The sequence below is a fragment of the Symphalangus syndactylus genome, chromosome 5, assembly GCF_028878055.3.
Source record: "Symphalangus syndactylus isolate Jambi chromosome 5, NHGRI_mSymSyn1-v2.1_pri, whole genome shotgun sequence".
Classification (NCBI taxonomy): Eukaryota; Metazoa; Chordata; class Mammalia; order Primates; family Hylobatidae; genus Symphalangus; species Symphalangus syndactylus.
Window position 1 is genome coordinate 71,644,969 of NC_072427.2, and position 13,904 is coordinate 71,658,872.

Here is a 13,904-nt window from a genome sequence, read left to right on the forward strand (position 1 = left end):
CAAAAGTTGTCTCAGAAGGTTATAAAATAGTATTATAACAATAAATGCTTTAAATGTAAACATAGACTGAATAACAAGGTTTTCGTCTAATTCCTTTGTGGTCTGTTTTTTAGGCACAGTAAGTGTCCCTACTTTAAGAGAGAAGAAGACAGCTTGATGGGCTGGCACATTAGTAGATACCTACTGTAGACGCTTTCAGATATCAACACTTTTACACTGTTTTTCTGTAATACAGAAAAGTATTGAATCAGGGAATGATTAAGATTCAAAAAAAGTTTCATATTCCAATATTTATTGTTTCATCTCTGAGAGGATGTAAGGTATCTTAATAATGTGAATTCCACATTAAAATTTTTTCTGATTGGATATGTAAAATTTCCCAGGTAACAAATACAATAGCATACAGCAATGGTAATTTACAAGGGGCCTGAAAGAGTTCACAGATTTTCAAACCTCAAAACAAATCAGGTGATTCCGCACTTTGGGATATCTAATTATCAACCAAAGCCAGAAGAAGCCTTACACACTTCTCTGCCTATTGTTAGCAGGATTATTCAAACTTGCACAAAAAAACAGAAACTAATCATCAGAACCAGTGACCCACTTGGATGAGAAGAAAGAGTAATTTGCTTGGCATCTCCCGGACTGTCTCAATAATTTAAATTAAAAAAATTAACTAGTAAGAAATTTTTCAGGAACCAACTCAGCCCCCAGACCCAAACCAAAACTCGAACCTGGGACTTTTTGTAAGTGCTGACCAAGAAATGAGCTGTGAAGTTAAATAGCCGATGGCGCCTCTGAACACACCCGGGCAGGGCGAGCAGGATGTCCTTGTCCAGGGAGACCCCTTCTCCTGGCTTTGGGGAAGGTACTCCCTATCCCCGCAGGAGGCTGGGTCTGCAGGACGCAGCGCTGGGCGGGTGAGAGAAAGCCTGGGCAGAAGAGCACCGAGCCGGCGACTGGACGCGAGCAAGGGGCGGGTGGAGAGCGTCTCCCCGGGCGCCAATGCTGAAAAGCCGGGAACTTGGCAGAAAGCAGCGGCACTTTTCTCCCTGGAAGGTGGGTGTGGGGGTTCCAGGCTTCGCACCTGCTAAACCTGTCTCGTCCCCTGGGAGGGGTCCGCCAGATGTGCCCCTCCCCAGCCCCATTTTGGAGAGAACGATGGGGGCGGGGGCGTGGGGGTGAGCACAGCCGGGCACCGCAGGCGGGGTCCAGGGGTGCCCTTCCCCTCCTCTCCTGGGCAGCCGCGCGCTGCGCGCGAACTTTCGCCATCTGGGACTCAAGCGCCCGCGGCTTGAGAGCTGCGGTAAACAGAAGGCACCCCCGTGGGTTCACAATTTTTCGGGGTGTTTGTGTGTTGGGTCTGGAGGAGCATGATCGAGGCATTCGCAGCGGGAGGAAGAGGTGCTGCTGGCCGGGACGAGCTGCCTGTGCTAAGGCCGCTCGCTGCAGGGCGAGTTCGTGCACGACGACGTGTGACGACCGTGAACAACCCCAACGTACGGCCCCGCGCCCCGCTCCGCTGGGGCACCTTCACCAACGACTTCTTGGGCCAGGGCATGGCCGAGAACACCAGCCACAAGTCCTAGCGGCCGCTCAGCGTCCTCACCTTCAAGTGCATTCCTGTCTAGGGCTTCCCTTTGACCCAGGGCCGGGAATAGTTGCGGGACTGGCTTGAAGGGAGTTTCTAGTTCTCATCACGCCTTGGCCTCTCTGCCTCCCTGCCTCTCCCACTGCAGCTGTTCACGCCACCAGGCTCCCAGGTCCTCTCCAGGCTACTCTGGGTTCCTGGGACCAGGCGGGAGAGGCGAAGGGGAGTTCCCTTCGAGTTTCCAGAGTTTCCCGAGGTGTCTGCGTTCTAGGCTGTTTTCTCTGGACAGATCTGGGAGTGGGCAGCTGTAGCCGCCACCTCACTCCCCTTCCGCCAGCCCCTCTGGGTGAGCAAGACAACCAGTCCTACACAGTTGGCCCCAGAGGTGTGGTGTGTGTGGAAGAGGCGGGGGAAGTGCTGTTTTCAGGGCCGTAATTTCTCAGTCTTGTGGGCAGGTTTGCAGGTGGGGAGACTGTGTGAGCCCCCTTGAATGTAGCTAGGATCTGCCAACGCTGGGTGGATTGGGGGAGAAGCAGAAAAGGTATCAAAAACGGAAGGATCTGAGATTCCACTCTGCTTACAGCAAACGGTTACCTTGCTAACATTTTATAGATGCTGTCAGAAGACAGGAGAAGTCTGGGCCAGAGACAAAGTACTTGGTTACTTTATTACTCAGGACAGAACAGGCAGCACCGGCTTCAGGTTCAGTTGGTTCTTCTTGCACCCAAAAGTCCTGTAGGTGATACAGCAGTGGACACAGATGGATATTTCATCCACACTAGTCCATGTCACAGCAGGTGATCCTCAATCTTTTAAAGGGGTTCTTAGCAAGCAACCGCCCCCAACCCCTACTCCCACCAAACACACACACACACCAAACTGCCTTTCCCCAGAGGACACATTATTATCCTGGTCAGGAAACAAATCTGGCTTCTGCTCCAAAGGGAGACATTATCTCCATCTTCAAAGACCATTTGCTACACAAACATCCTTGAAAAGTCATCCAGGACAAAAGCTGTAAGAAAAGGTATGGAAATGACATGGAGAATTTCTCCCCAACAAGAGGGAAGAGTGGACCTCCACCCTTGGCTGCCCCGGGTGCCTCCAACCTGACAAAGCCACCAGCAATCAAAACCCTCCTGGCATCCTCACTAAGTGGTTTTCCTTGTGTATCCTTGAGATGTTTCTAATGTTAATAGTTTAAAGTGTAAGGGGGAGCCAAAAAGTATTTTAGGGTGGAGTGTTCAATTTAAATGATGCCGAGCCTTGGACCTTTTATTTTACAAAGAACATAAAGCACTGGCCTTTGAAAATTATTTGCAAACCATGTTTTATCTTAGTTACCCAGAGAAGAGAAGGCTATGAATGGAGGAAGGCTGGTAACTTCAGCTTTACACTGGAGTGTGAAAGTGTGGGGGAATAACAAAGGGTCATAGTCCTGGGCCATGAGAGTTTTGTACATATCATGTAGATGAATCCATGGCTGAAGTCTGGAGACTTCTTATGAAGAAGTTTATTTTAATCAATAAATGTTTTTCTGTCTTCTTTTGGAGCTACTTGTATATTTTTCCAACCTTTGAGGACCCTGTCATCCCAATTTTAAAACGAGGAATGCCTGATCATGTCAAAGTAATGGAATTGCATGCCTACTGACAGCAGAGATTTTCTAGCTATTTTTTCAACTTCATCTCCATCTTACTCACTCACTCACTCCAAATCAGCACTTGTTTTTCTTGGTGCACACGTTACCCACTGCCACCTTAGGACCTTTGACTTGCTATTCCTTTCTGGAAACCACTTCTTTTTTTTTTTTTTTTTTTTTTTTTTTTTTTTTTTTTTCTGAGACAGAGTCTTACTCTGTCACCCAGGCTGGAGTGCAATGGCACCATCTCTGCTCACTGCACCTTCCGCCTCCAGGGTTTAAGTGATTCTCCTGCCTCAGCCTCCTGAGTAGCTGGGATTACAGGCATGTGCCACCATGCCCAGCTAATTGTTGTATTTTAAGTAGAGACGGGGTTTCACCATGTTGGTCAGGCTGGTCTTGAACTCCTGACCTCGTGATCCACCCGCCTTGGCCTCCCAAAGTGCTGGGATTACAGGTGTGAGCCACGGCGCCCGGCCCTGGAAAGCACTTCATTAAGATGAATATCGCTTGCTCAGGCTTTGCGGAAAGTCACTCCTCAGAGAATCCTTCCCTGTTATCCTAGCTCAAGCAGCAAGCACACCTCCCTGACCTCAACAAAACTCTCTTATTTTGCTTTTTCTTTAATAACACTCATCACTTTCCTGCATTAGATATTTATTTTTTTATTCTTCCCCAGCCACAGCGCAAGCTCCTACCATCTAAAATACCTGCTACACAAAGTAGGTACTCAGGAAATGAATACATTAGGGGAATGGTAAGCAACTCTTCACATAATTTTTAAGATGACACTTTTAATATGAGAATTACCTCTCTTTGTTCTCATTTCTTGATATCTTACCTTTTTCTCTCTTGCTACAAGAGAAAGCAGAGGCAGCCTGAGTTCCCTGCACTCACACAGAGAGTGTGGGTGGGTCCTGATTAGTGGCAGACTCTCATATTGAGAGCAGCTCTGCTTCTGAGGGTCTAGGGAAAAGCAATGTTTTTCCTTTTGTACTCTTACCACTGTTGCAGGAAAAACAAACTGTTTTTCTCTATGCATTCTCACAACACTTCTTCTGGTCACCAAAATGTGTAGAGGTTTCTCTCACAGTAAACAATTCTCCACTTTTTGACAAACACTAACTGGGTGTCCTGCAATTCAATTCTGACAGTAACCCAAGTTTGCATGGACCCCCCTCACACAGGTTAATGGTACAGGGCCACGAGATTGCTCCCAACTTCAGAGGCCAATCACAAGCAGTAGGTTCCTGGATTACCCATGACTTCTGTCTGACTTGGCTACAAATCAGACATTCTCACGACTCCCTGCTCAAATTCAAAATTTACTAAGAGCTGCTCATAGAACTCGGGAAAGCACTTTACTTACTACTACTTATTTATTATAAACAGAACTCAGGAACATCCAGATGGAATCGATTCATAGGGCAAGATACGGGGACGGGGCACTCAGCTTCTATGCCCTCTCGGGTTGTGCCACCCTCCATGTACTCAGCAACCTGGAAACTCTCCAAACCCTGTTATTTAGGGGTTTTTTAATGAAGATTGTATTACATAGTCATGACTGATTAAATCATTGGTCATTCCTGATTAATTCAACCCTTAGTCTCTTTCTCCTTCTCAGAGGTTGAGGTGCAGGGCTGAAGGTTCAAACCCTCTAATTACATGGTTGATTCCTCTGGCAACCAGCCCTATCTAGAGGCTATGCAGGAGCCCCCAGCCATCACTCACGTCATTGATGCAAAAAGACCACTTTTGGAGATTCCAAGGGTTTTAGGAACTGTGTGCAGAAGACTAGTGACAGACCAAATACATACATTTCTTATTATTTCACAGTCCACCCTCTGGTCTCTGGCCATACATTTCTTATGGCAAAACAAAATAGAACTCAATAGATATGGGCACATTACTAGAGTCCCACTGAGTCATTAACAGTTACTCCAAGGCATCATCACATCACATTGCATAAGCATGTCTCCCAGGGCCAGGCCGCTCAGGTTTGCAGGCTTCCATTCAATCTTGTCAGGGTCCAAAACCAGGATTGGTCTCAGCAAATGTGTATCTTCACCCCTTCAGGAATCTGGTATAATTGATCTCTTGCACTGAACCTCTTTCAAGGTATTAATGTAACATTATATTTCCTTTATTGCATAACTCATTTATTTATTCCTTTACCCTAAGCGACAGTTCCTCCTTCTCTTTATTTGTAACCAAGCTTTTTCACCTTTGTGAGGGATATTAGGCTTGGCAACTATGCTGGTCTAGATTACAAGGCATAATACTAGTCTAGCAAGAACCTCCCTCTCACTTCACTCCCATTCATATAGGGTAGGGTTACGGAGATACAGAACTAATAGAATATGTTTTACCATCAGACAATACAGTTACATTCACAGCACCAATTTGCCAGATAAGGGGAGGGCATAACCTGCCCTGTCAGGATTTTAGGGAATTCTAGTATAAAGGTTTTAAAGCATAGTTGGAGTTTCTTGATTGGAATCACCCTTACTTCCAGCACTTGCAGTTGCAGCCTTGGTTCTGTACTGAATCACTGACCATTGAATCAGACAGGGAAAAACAATCAAGTCGGGGTGATGCAGGAAAGACAGAAAGAAGTACAGTCATCATTACCAGCATCTTCCCCATCCCCTCTTGACGATAATCGCATATTCATCCCAGCACCCTTCCCCATCCCCTCTTCCCCACACCCACCAGAAAAAGAAAGAATCTATCTAGTGGGGACACTCCTTTAGTCACACTCATATTGAGTGTGACCCACACACTGTAAAGGCATGTACGCCAGCCCTTTGTGGCTTTATCTCCCCCTGTTTTAAACAACCAATGTTTCATTTGCCCATTACACTTCTCTGGTATGCTATTATTCTGAGGAGGATGTCTCTGCTCATTGTTAGACATTACGGGCTGTAAAGTCTGTTCCCTGGTCTGAAGACACAAGATTTGTCGGTCCATACTGGTGTAACATCCTCTGTTTGGGTTCTTTAAAGCATTCTGAGCATTTGCACCTATCACGGGGTAAGCAAAGCCGACTCCAGAGTCAGTGTCTAATCTGCTCAAGACCCAGTTGTAGCTCCCCCCGGGCTATCAGCATCAGTTTCACTTGCCAGCTATGTTCAGGGCCTTCTCTCCATGGAAATCTGCCCCATAGCCACTTGCAATGTCTGTCGGTTTTGCTGGCAGACAGACCATTCTTTTTGGCATTCTGTGCTTCAGAAGATGCAAGAGGACCATGTCTAGTTTCCGCCATCTCGCTACTGCTGCAGTATTCTCATGTCAACTCATTTCACGGACCCAGCTCCTCTTCCTCTTCTCCCATGCCTTCTCCTTATAGTTTTCTTTAGAGCTAGGTGATAACGAGCTGCATTAAGCTCAGATCAGAACCATGAACTCTGCGTTCACCTCCAAGTGCACCGTTGTGTTTGCGCTGGTTCCTGGAATTACATCCTTTGGTACTTCAGATGGATTGTGATGACGATTAGCTCATTTGCTCCTGGTATTGGTGAAAATGTACTAAAAGAGTAACTAAACTGATTAAGACCGAAGGGATCCATCTTAGAGGAAAAGCAAGAAGCAGATGTTGTTATTTATTGGCTAAATAATCTAGGAAGACTGTAGAAAGCACTTACAAGCATTTGAGAGCTGTAATTATGGCAAGAGAGGGGGAAGAAGAAAGACAACTGGCTAGAGAGGAAGGCAGGGCAATGTGGTGTGTATTGGGCTGTGGGAACTCACCAGGAAAGTGTTACGGAACCCAACATCAGAGACACCAGGAACAGATGATAAAGGAGTATATTTAATTCTTTTTCTTCCTTGGATTTTATCTTAAACTGTAAATGAATGTATATTGACTTACCAGAGAGAGCTAGGTTTGGCTGGAAGATGTAGCAGTTGGCCCTCTGCACTCTGCCCTAAAATTTTTTCCAATCTCTGGGCTCCCTCTGGCTCTAGTAAATTACAATTTCTGGGGAGTAGGTCAGGAAATCTGCACTGGTAACAAGCACACTAGGCAATTCTTTGATACACAAAAGCTGGGAACCACCAGGTGTGGTAATAACTAACACTTATGTAGCATTTACTGTTTTATACATGTAATCATTTTAATCCTCATAACAACCCTAAGAATTAGGTGCTATTATTGCCACTGTTTTGCAAAAAAGAAAACTGCAACAAAGAGAGGTTAAGTGATTGCCCAACTGACACAATTAAGAAGCACCAGTGCCAGGATTTGCCCCTCACCTGACAGTCTGCTCCTAAGTCCACATTCTTAATGCCCACAGGAGACTGCCTCTTTGAGAAAAGTTAACTTTGAAGTCCTGTTGGCCTCATGGGCTAGGACAACTAGGAGGAAGGGTTCCACTCCTCTTTTATCTAAAATGAAGTGATCCCTTATTTTTGTTTTTAAACAGAGGTGAATGAATGATTTAAGGCCCTCTGTGTACATGTGTGAGCATGTAGTGATTTGAACACCTTAGATTTGTCCTAGATTTGTGCTAACTTGGCCATGGGGCTTATGTCTTTTTGTATTGAGAATGAAAGGCTGGGATATCTAAGTTTGAAAGGAGCTTCTGCATTTGAAATAGGGAGATGCTTTCATGAGGAATATTCATTGCTCTTCAAAAATTGAAACTGCCTACCTGAAAAAGGAGTTCAACCCAGGCTTAACAGACTGGACACCAAGAAAGCATTTCTTAGAAGTCTTTCCAAGTTGGTATTCATTTAATAGTAATCCTTTTTTTTTTTTTTTCTGAGACAGAGTCTCGCTCTGTTGCCCAGGCTGGAGTGCAGTTGTGCGATCTCAGCTCACTGCAACCTCCACCTCCCGGGTTCACACCATTCTCCTGCCTCAGCCTCCCAAGTAGCTGGGACCACAGGTGCCTGCCACCACACCCGGCTAATTTTTTGTATTTTTAGTACAAACAGGGTTTCACCGTGTCAGCCAGGATGGTCTCAATCTCCTGACCTCGTGATCCGCCGGCCTCAGCCTCCCAAAGTGCTGGGATTACAGGCGTGAGCCACAGTGCACGGCCTTAATAGTGAACTTTATACTGTAAGTTTTCTGGGTTGGTTTTGGTTTGCTTTGTAGCGTGTTATCCAGGATTCTTCTTTCAGTCTTTGTGTCCATATTTTTCAACTCATATTATATACTATAGAAAACTAATATTCACAATGATGCACTGAGACACTTCTAAAATATCAAAAATAAAGACCCATAGGGAGGTTGTATTCTGGTAGCAAGTGGAGATAAAGAATAAACAAGTATAAAAATAAGTTAAACAAGGTAAATAAATGGTAATGATAAGTACTATGTAGGGAATTAAAATAGGCTGATATGATGCAACGTCTATTAACATAAGGTGGTCAAGCAAGGCCTCTGTGCAGAGGAGGTGACATTTAAATGAGATCTGAGTGACAAGTGGGAAAGAACATTCCAGGCAAGAAAGGCACCCGGTGTAAGGGCCGCGATATGGTTTGGATTTGTGTCCATGCCCAAATCTCATGTTGAACTGGAGGAGAGGGCTGGTGGGAGGTGATTGGATCATAAGGGTAGATTTCACCCTTGCTGTTCTCGTGACTGTGAATTCTCACAAGATCTGATGGTTTAAAAGCTTGCGGCACTTCCTCCTTCACTCTCTCTCCTGACTTCCTGACGCCATGTGAAGAAGGTGCTTGCTTCCCCTTCACTTTCCACCACGACTTTACGTTTCTTGAGGCCTCACAGTCATGCTTCCTGGTAAGCCTGTGGAACTGTGAGTCAGTTAAACTTCTTTTCTTGATAAATTACCCGGTCTCAAGTAGTTCTTTATAGCGGTGTGAGAATGGACTAATACAGGCCACAAGGTGAGATCAAGTATGATAGGTTTGGAAACGGAAAGACCAGTGTGGCTGGAGTGCAAAGGGGAAGAAAGAGAGTGCTGCAGATGAGGGGGAGAGGTGGGCTGAAGCCAGAAGCAGAGCTCTGTACACCAGGGCAGGGCAGTTTGATTTACAATGGGAAGCAGTTGGAGTGCTTTAAGCAGAAGAATGGAGTGCTGAAAGTTTTAAATGCTCTCTTTCTGCAAAGCGGACGATGGATTGTAGGTGGCAAGAAAAGAAACAGGTGGCTCACCCCTGTAATCCCAGCACTTTGGGAGACTGAGGTGGGCAGATTACCTGAGGCTAGGAGTTCGAGACCAGCCTGGCCAGTATGATGAAACCCCGTCTCTACTAAAAATACAAAAATTAGCTGGGCGTGGTGGCAGGCGCCTGTAATCCCAGCTACTCAGGGGGCTGAGACAGGAGAATTGCTTGAACTCGGGAGGCGGAGGTTGCAGTGAGCCGAGATCGCACCATTGCACTCCAGCCTAGGCAACAAGAGCAAAACTCCGTTTCAAAAAGAAAAAAAAAAATTACGGGATGCCATGTTTTTGACTGAGCTCCTGCACTAGGCACCGAGAGACCAGACCAAACCACAATGGAGTCACTCAGTAACTAAGCACCACATAATCAAACTGAAGCATTTAGAAAGCAGATAGATCCCCAAACAGACCAATTTTTCTGACAACAGGAGATTCCAGTCTACCTGGGTCAGCATAATAAATAAGTTTCCTCTTCCAAAAAAAAAAAAACAAAGAAATCTGAAGTAATCTGATGTTAACCAATCAGCTTTTTTTTTTCTATTGCTCTGTTTCCTTGTTCCCACCTTATAAAGCCCCCTGTCCTGCCATGCCCTGTGGGAGCTCTCATTCTATTTTATAGAATGGAGGCTGCCCCATTCATGAATGGTGAATAAAAGTCAATTAGGTCGGGTGCCATGGCTCATGCCTATAATCTGAGCACTTTGAGAGGCCGAGGCAGGAGGATTACTTGAGCCCAGATGTTCAAGACTAGCCTGTGCAGCATGGTGAGACCCACCCACCTAAACAAAAAAGAAACTTAAAAATTAGCCAGGCATGGGTATTATGTTGGTCTGGGGTCCCAGCTACTCAAGAGACTGAGGCGAGGGGATGGCTTGAACTTAGGAGGTCAACGCTGCTGTGAGCCGTGCTCATGCCACTGCCACTGCACTCCAGCCTAGGTGACAGAGTGAGTGAGACCCTGTCTCAAAAATTTAAAAACAAATACCATTTAGATCTATAACTAAATTTGTTGTTATAGTCCTTTTTCATCTTAGGATATTACAATATGTTGCAAAATAATTGTGATAGTACGTGAAAGTTGTTTTGTTTTACTGTCTTTATTAGGAAAAAAAAATTAAAGGCAACTCACTGTCTTTACCCCAAGTGTTTTTGAAATTGTGCTGATTTGGATTGAAGTCTCTTGGCCTACTCTTCTAGACCATGGAGAGAATATACAATATCCTAGAAAACACGGAAAGAAAGAGTGTGCATGGCAAGTTTCTTTCTTTCTTTTTTTTTTTTTGATACGGAGTCTGGCTCTGTCGCCCAGGCTGGAGTGCAGTGGTGCAATCTCGGCTCACTGCAAGCTCCACCTCCCGGGTTCACGCCATTCTCCTGCCTCAGCCTCCCAAGTAGCTGGGACTACAGGCACCTGCCACCACACCTGGTTAATTTTTTAGTATTTTTAGTAGAGACGGGGTTTCACCATGTTAGCCAGGATGGTCTCGATCTCCTGACCTCGTGATCCACCCGCCTCAGCCTCCCAAAGTGCTGGGATTACAGGCATGAGCCACGCATAGCATGTTTCTTGAAATGAATGACTCAACAGTGCAACACAGGACAACATAATAACACAGTACAACCTCAGGATGCATTGAGTCATTTGGCCCTCACTTGGGAATACCCTTGGCTTCTTTCTTGGTGTCTTTTATTGAAGCTTCCGGAACACACCTGTTCTGCCTCTGATTTGAGCCTTCTTGATTCCCACCCTCAGCAGTGTTCTCTCCCACAACTTGGACAGAGATTCTCTAATCATCCACAAAGGCATTAAAGCTCCACTCAGTTGATATTTACGTCCTTTTCCCTGGGATGGAAAGAAACCTCTGTGTTGATTGGGATCATTAGAAATTCCCCAGAGAGACATGGACTCATTATGTTCTTCCCGTGTGTTAATATGGATTTCCCAGAAGCCCCTGGAGAGCCGTGTGTTTATACGCACAGTTCCTGTTCGAGAAGGGTAACTACCTGCAGTGTTTACAGTGCACAGGCCCTTTGGAAATGGTCTCCAAGTGACTTTAAATAAATTGAAGTGAGTTAGAGGCACTGTTCCTGACGCATGCTATTTCGTTTGGGCAGGCTCCCTGGGGAAGGATGAATTGATGCTGTGTTGAACTCTCCCTGCACAAAGAAGAAAGTTTTCTGAGGAGGAGGAGCCCTGGTGAAGAGCAGGGGAAAGGGTGAAGAGGGAGGCAGAGAGGAAGGCCTCCTTGGCCACTGAATGTGTGGTACGGTGGGGCTTTTACAAACTGTCCTTTTTAAAACCTAAAATTTCAGGCCTGAAATTAAAATTTAGGTACAACAGGATGGTGCAGAACATTAACGTGGAGGGACATTCAGAGTATTTTTATCAGAGCTTCTTAACTCAGTGAAACCACAGAACCAATTCAGTCTGGTTCAGTGTTGTCCGTAACAGTATGTAACAAAATGATGAATTGTTTTTCAATTGCAACAGACCCCCGGGTTGCAAGTCAAGTAACCAGAGCATGCCCAGATGAACCAAGCATGTCAGATTTGAGACTGTGGAGCTAATCTGAAGGAAAAAAAGTCATCCATAAGCAGAACCTAAGTACTCAGATCAAGGGACCATGCCCAGTTAAGTGAGGGGTACCCTGTTTTGTTGCAGTACGAAATTAAAAGCCAAGGACCCAACACCACATCTTTGCATCACCCAAACAGATCACACTTCATTGCATCTGCCTATCTTTCTCATAGCTACTCTCTGCCTATAAAACCTGCCCCCAGCCCCCAGCTCTGGGAGACAGACTTGAGCACTGCTCCCTGTCTCCTGGCCAATTAACTTGCAATAAAGCTTTTTTCCCCCTTAAAAGCCAGTATCATATTATTGTTTTCTATATGTGTTTATCAGTGGGCCCACTGCTTGGTGACTCTGGGGTGTGGGGTCTGGTGGTGGTGCTTCAGGGAACAGGAGGTGCAGCGTAGTCTTGAATTGCTTGAAAATACAGGCAAAATGTAGTTAATATAAGTACATATGCATTTTTCTGAGGAGCATATTCTTAGTTGTTATCACACAAAAGAGCCTATAAAAAAACATATTGCTGTTCTCTCATCCCCATAAGAGTGGCTGTTTTTATATTCCCTGGTATAGGTCTCTCTTCCAGGACCACAGTTTTTTTTCTTCTACTTAAATACGAGCTATTTTTCAAAGAGCACTAAAAGAAAAAGATGCACCATATCCAAAGTGCCTGGCTTCTGAGCGTGTGAACAGGGCAGTCCACGTCTCCCTTCCCTTGCCTGGCTACGGCCTTCCCATGACTTTCTTGCCTTCCCAATTGCGTGCCCCTGAGGCCTCTCCTGGACAGGGTGCCCTCTCTCAGGGATGGTGAGCTCTAGCCCCTGTGACCTCATTACTCCTCCCCTCTCCTGGTCTGTTTTCAAAGGAGCCAAAGGGAGTTTCACCTGGAGCAAAGGTTATTTGCATTCATATTTGCCACAGTCTGAAAGGTTCTCAGCTTAGAAGAGATCGTTATTAGGATTATTTCAGAAAAAATATTGTTTTCTTTTCCTATTACCTACTTTATTTTTAATGAGAAATGAAGACTAAACCAAATAGAATTAGAGACTCATAGAGCTGACAGACAATCATTTTCAGCTTCCGACTCAATACAGTAAGTATTGATTCATTCAGTGAACTTTCCTTTAAAGGCTACTCTGTGCTGAATGTGGAGGATACAATGATAAGCAAGACAGAGTAAGGAAAAATTGTTCATGATCTATTAAAAGACAGTTAAGAAGTTTTAAAAATTGGTTAGGTGCTATAATGGAAATGAAAGGTTCAGCATATGAGACCTAAGATTTGTTTTTATTTTTAATTGTTTAAATTTGCATACATTTAAGGAGTACAAGTGCAGTTCTGTTTTATCGTGGATCTCTTACTGGCACCCTGGGTTCTTGTAATCTCCCAGGATAGAAATCAAGAGAGATCACAAGACATAGCAGCAAAGAGGACATTTATTTAGCTTGTGCTCAAGAAAGGCAGCACTGTGGAAGGAAAACGTGGGGGAGGGGTGGGATAGTATGGGGGTTACTTTTATAGGATTTTTCTATAGGGAAGGGTTTCATCAGGGCACATATGGGAGGAGTTCCTCTAGCACTTGCACAGTGGCTTGATGTGCTTCTTTAGACACTGAACATAACATTAGCATTTTAAATCTCTACACCTGGGTGACATTTTTTGCAATAAAATAAGGAAGGGGTAACTATAAGTTGAAGTTTAACTGCACATATGGGGTCCTGGGGAACTCCTTAGCCCCATAAAGCAGGAACTCATGGTTAATAGCTTCTTGGGTCTTTTGTTGCTGATTGGTTGAAAGTTAGGTAAGCTGTAGCTTGAGTAAGGGGCTTTTGTGCTTTTTCTCTAGACCACATCAAAACAAAAAGCCAGCCAGCCTGTTTGTCTCAGATATGTTGTGTGGTGGTGAATCTGGGCGTTTAGGGCAACCATTAGATGAATAATGTACATGTACCCATTAAATAATTT

The 13,904-nt window shown here is 44.9% G+C and overlaps 1 long non-coding RNA gene across 2 annotated transcripts; it reads left to right on the forward strand.

Moving 5' to 3' along the window:
- The first annotated feature begins 1,515 nt into the window (after positions 1-1,515).
- LOC129481894 (uncharacterized) lies at positions 1,516-12,220 on the forward strand. Of its 2 annotated transcripts, none has more exons than XR_010121087.1 (3): positions 1,516-1,937; positions 2,485-2,618; positions 11,483-12,220. It is a non-coding gene; the product is annotated as an uncharacterized lncRNA (long non-coding RNA). The 2 variants fall into 2 exon arrangements; XR_008657543.2 differs by having other exon boundaries at positions 2,509-2,618.
- Positions 12,221-13,904: the final 1,684 nt, after the last annotated feature.